We start from the raw sequence: 5829 nt of genomic DNA on the forward strand, positions 1-5829 counted from the left end.
GTCAAACCAAGTTGTATTTAAATCCTTCCTGAACATGCGACAGTGGTCAAACCAAGTTGCATTTCTATCCATCCTTTACATACAACAGTGGTCAAACCAAGTTGTATTTAAATCCTTCCTGAACATGCGACAGTGGTCAAACCAAGTTGCATTTCTATCCATCCTTTACATACAACAGTGGTCAAACCAAGTTGTATTTAAATCCTTCCTGAACATGCGACAGTGGTCAAACCAAGTTGCATTTCTATCCATCCTTTACATACAACAGTGGTCAAACCAAGTTGTATTTAAATCCTTCCTGAACATGCGACAGTGGTCAAACCAAGTTGCATTTCTATCCATCCTTTACATACAACAGTGGTCAAACCAAGTTGTATTTAAATCCTTCCTGAACATGCGACAGTGGTCAAACCAAGTCCCATTTCTACCCTTCCTTAACATACAGCAATGGTAAACCCAAGCTGCTCCTTTCAAGCCCTTGCCTATGTTATATGTCTAAAAGTTCTTCATGCATGTACTGTTTAGTCTTTCTTGCTAGATAATTTGCTTTAGTAGTTGTGACTTGGTGTTAGTGGTTTGAATCTTTGCATGTTTTTTTTTTAAATAACTAATGACCTTGACCTACTTGTATTATTGGTTGTTTGAAACTTTATCTTTAAAATAGTTTCTCTGCCCACATGCAACTCCTCCTTTTAGATGTACTTATTCCCCCACCTCTTTACCACACTCAAATCTTCCCCCACTCTGTCTATCTATATCCCCCACCACTTAGGGTGGGTATAAATGAGAGAGCATATTGGTTAATAACATCATTCTGTTGCCAGCCTGCAGAAAAGCCATGGACCCCTGCTTAAGAAAGACTACCAAGCCAATGAAGCCAGTGGCAGGCATGAAGAGATCTAAACTTCAGGAGGCGTTGACTGGAGGTGTTAAGAAGATGAAATCATCAACTCCTTCTGAAACCCTGGTCAACAAGACTCTGTCGCAGCCGGGATCCTCTTCATCTGCCGCCAAGACTCTTTCGCAGCCAGGCAAGACTCTGTCGCAGCCGGATCCTCTTCATCTGCTTTGTCTGACGATGCAAAGAAAACAACTACAATATCAACTCAATCTTCCCTTGCCGCCAAGACTCTTTCGCAGCCAGGATCTTCTTCTGCTTTGTTTGAAGATAGATTGAAGAAACCTTCTTCTGGTAACACTTCGTCGAAGAAACGGTCTGATTCATCGTCTTCCTCTTCTTCTTCTTCGTCATCATCTTCCTCGTCTTCTTCATCGTCCTCGTCCTCTTCTTCTACGTCATCGCCCAAAAATCAAACAATTAAGTCCCCTCTATCCATGCTTCTCTCTCCCATAATTCTCTCCTTGCTATCTCCTATTAAATCTCCAGAAAAGCCATCCACTCCCAAACGTAAGCCATCTCCAAAACCTCAACCACATAGCCTAACTCTTCCTAATTTAAATTCCTCCTCGAACCAAATGCCTGACATAGATTCTCCTGAAATTACCATTCCAAACCCCCCACCCAAATCCCTCCCTGCTGCACCCACCGTTGTTAGAAAACTCTTTACTAAAACTGAATCCTCAAAAGAATCCCTTCCCCCCCATTCAAACCCTTCTGAAAAATTGGTAAAACTCATGGCCAAAAGACGAGCTGCATTTAAGCCCAAGCCACAATGTTCTTATATTTTCCAAAAAGGGGTGAAAAAAGGTGAGCGTTGTGAAAAGTCCTGCTTTTCTGATGCTAATGTGTGCAGCCTCCACACTAAGGGGAAAAGCAGGATGGTACCCACTCAACCTAAAATTATTAGCAGCAAACCTGTCGCTACCAATCCTCAGTCATTTGAAAGACCATCAATAATCGTCAAAAGCCAGGCTCAGGAAAAATCTTGTACATCTGATCCAACACCGAGCACCTCACGTGTTGTTGTGATAGACAAGATTTTGCCTAGCCAACCACGAACGTCAGGCTTTGCTCGACCCTGTCGTCCACCACAAATTCAAGCTAAAAAAACCAGAATTGATAGGCTACCCAAAAATCGTAAATTCGAAATTCTTTTGATGACACCAAACGGTGAAGTCATTTTAAGAGAAGGAAATGACAGGTTCCGACTTAAATTACCCAGAGGCATGACCATCCCGAATACAACCCACCGATACTACATAATTCGTGATCGGTCTTCGGGATGGGCATCTGTAACATTATAAATTGGTTTAGTTTCAAATTGATCTTAATTATCCTCTAAATTCTCCTTTAGTATGCAAAAATTGGGAACGCATTTGTTATAGCCTAACAAATGCGTTCCCAATTTTTGCATTTAAAGAGTGACCTTGAGATTTTAGAAATAGATTATTTTAATCAGAGATTTCCATCTAATTTATTCATAAAACATTAGAAACAAATTTGTTATATCCTAACAATGTGTTCGCAAAGTTTCATGTATAATATTTTGATAAAGTTATTTTAGAAAACATATTGATTGTTCAAGTTGTCCAATATTACATCAACATTTTTCTATATTGTAAAATTAACTATTCTAAGGACATTTAAAGGATATATTATGTTTATCTCGTGTTTTGCAAAAAGATCTTCATTGCCATTGTGTATAAATTAAGTGTAACACTTTATGATATAACTCAATATATTTTCATAATCCTCAAAGGCATCTAGGCATACAAACACAAAATTTATTTGCATTAACTGTTTAAGGTTAATTCCTTTACATTTCATCTTTGTTAACAGGTTTACTTGAATAGTAGTTGTACATTTTATACTTAAGTAGTGTTGAACTTTACAAGACATAGAAAACAAACATATAAATGGTTAGCAACCATAATACTTTGTTACCATTCGTTTTTTAGTATGGAAATAAATATGATAGAAGTTTCTATGTTTGGTTTTTCTTATTAAAACCCCTACTGATCCATTTTTAATATTGCAAATTACTAAGACGTAAAGATGTATCGTTTTTATGATCAATACAGTTGCGGAAATTTTATTAGCTTAATAACTTTGTCCAACAATTAGGTCAAGGTTAAACTGAAGAGTTTTTAAAAAATAATAAAATCAGCTACATATCTTCTGATTCACTCTCTGAACTAAAGGATAAACTTCTTCGAAAATTACCACAAAACTTTTTAGTTGTTGTCAAATTTATACTTAAGTAGTGTTGAATTTTATTAGACATAGCCAATGAATATATAAATTATTAGTAGCCATAATACTTTGTCTACATTCGTTTTGTAGCAAGAATAGGAATAAATATACCAGAATTTTATGTTTTTAACATTGCAAATAGTTTGTTCTGCTACGTCACCATGACTTAAAAATTGCTAAGATGTAATATGTAATGATGCTATTAGCTTGATTAACTGTGTCCAACAATTAGGTCAAGGTTAAACTGAAGAGTTTTTAAAAAATGGTAAAAAGCTACATATTTTCAGATTCACTCTCTGAACTAAAGGATAATCTTCTTCGAACATTGCCACAAAACTGTAATACTCGACAAAGTTTATTTTCTCCATTTTCAACTTCATCTGCTTGAACTGGAATCTTTGGTGTTTCACAGTAGTCCGAATGAAATTCATTGTTCGGTGTGGGTTGACCTTGTTCGTTGTTCACATCCTCGTCCAGTTGTTCTTCCTCTAGCATCTCTTGCAAGTCCTCGTCGTTTTCTGTATCACTTTCATTTTGTGCTTCATCAAAATCAGTCTCCCAGATTCGAGGCTCTACTCCAGTAAGGTTCGTGTGGTCCGTAGGAGGCATTGCGAATATGTAAGCTATAATGCTGCTTCCTGCGTTATTATAAAATCCCGCCCACGACCCCCACCACCACCATAAAATACTTATGCCATTGGTGGAAAGGGTTGGGGTCTAATCCCCTCCCCCTTATTGAATAAATAGAGTGGGGGGTTATACACTGTGTTATATATATAAGTCACGCACGCAACTGATATCATTCCTATGAACACAACCATGCAGTGTGTAATGTAGCTAGTTTCCTTAGTAGTGTCTTAAACTACGAAAATGTATCAATGTGAAAATTGTCATGAGTCTTTTGAGGATGAATTTCTCCTCAATATTCATAATGAACTATTACATATGTCTAATGAATCTTCAACACCTATGGAATATGAAGATTTGATTGAAGACCCCTTCTTACAACAGAACAGACCAACAGTTATACAGTATGCACCACCAAACCAACAATTATCAGTAGAAATATTAGCCCAAGCATTTCCTAAAGCCATAGTAAACCATTTCAAAATTTCTAATACAAATTATGATTTGTCAGATTTTATTTTAAAAGCTAAACCCCTTATCATAAAAACACTACAACAGGAACTAACCAGACTTAATTTTATCAAATTTGGCTTGCTCTTGGACACTAGATTTACAAATGTACAAAATGAGGTGTCCCCTCGGGGGTTTATAACACGAAATAAATCCATCATGGTAACCACTGATCTGGAGGCTGAAGTCGACAGTTGCTTGGAAGAAATTGTTGTTAAAATATCTGAACATGAAGGAAGAGGATCTGGGTGGTCTTTGTTAAGCGTAGACAGCTTAGATATACGTGTACATAAACATGGGTATGGTGATAGAGGTAGTAGTTTCATCCCACTGCCCAAAAAGATTGCTAATACAAGAACTTGCATAAATGTTCAAAATGAAGACAATGAGTGTTTTAAGTATGCTGTTTTAGCAAAGTTTGTTGAAGACAGGCACGCCTATAGACCAAGCCGTTATTATAGTGAAGTGGCTCATAAATATAATTTTACAGGTTTGGTTTACCCAGTGTCTTTAAAAGATATCAAGAAATTCGAAAAACAAAATCTTAATTCATCCGTTAATGTGTATGGATTGGATGAGTCTAATAATGTGTTTCCTATTCAGATTACATCTCATGAACGTAGAGACCATACAGATCTTTTACTTCTTACAAATGGTAAAATCTCACATTATGTTTACATAAAAAACTTTTACGCACTTTTATCAAGACAGTTATCCAAAAGGAAGATGAGTCTCACCATTTGCAAACGGTGTTTTTGCTACGCTGCCAAACCATTTCATTTGGGGGGTAAGGAATGGTTACTTGACCACCAACGTCTCTGCAATAGTAAGGACGAAGTAAGGGTTAAATTACCTCACCCTAATAGAGCTTTTATTAAATTCAACAAAACGGCTCAACAATATCGAATACCAATTGTTATATATGCAGACTTTGAGTCATCGTTAGTTCCTTTAGTTTTAGATGAGTGTGATCAAAGCAAAATTAAAAAAATTCAATTTCATGAACCAAACAGCTTTTGTTTAATGCTTAAATCAACTTTGGATGAAGATCATTTACGTCAGTACGGGTTGACAACCCAACCACTTGTATATCGCGGTGAAAATGCTGCTAAGTCATTTGTAGATAACCTTTATGATATAGCTAATAAGGTGGAAAAACTGTATAGTTATGTAGTTCCAATGATTAATCTTACACATGATGAATTGACATTCCATGAAAGTGCGGATAGATGTTACCTTTGTGACTGTAGTTTTACAGAAGACAACAGGCGTGTTCGGGATCATGATCACCTGACTGGTTTTTACAAAGGCCCTGCTTGCAACAGTTGTAACATTAATTTTAAATTACCAAAGTTTATCCCAATAGTGTTCCACAATTTAAGTGGATATGACTCTCATTTCATAATTCCTGAATTAGGTAGAGACAAAGGGGCGATTGATGTTTTAGCTACAAGTACGGAGAAATTTATTAGTTTTTCGAAAAAAGTGGGTAAAATAAAATTAAGGTTTGTAGACTCTTTCAGATTCATGGCTTCTAG

This window comes from Macrosteles quadrilineatus, unplaced genomic scaffold (assembly GCF_028750875.1).
Source record: "Macrosteles quadrilineatus isolate MER2022 unplaced genomic scaffold, UCM_ALF_1.0 Scaffold_8__2_contigs__length_117827958, whole genome shotgun sequence".
NCBI lineage: Eukaryota > Metazoa > Arthropoda > Insecta > Hemiptera > Cicadellidae > Macrosteles > Macrosteles quadrilineatus.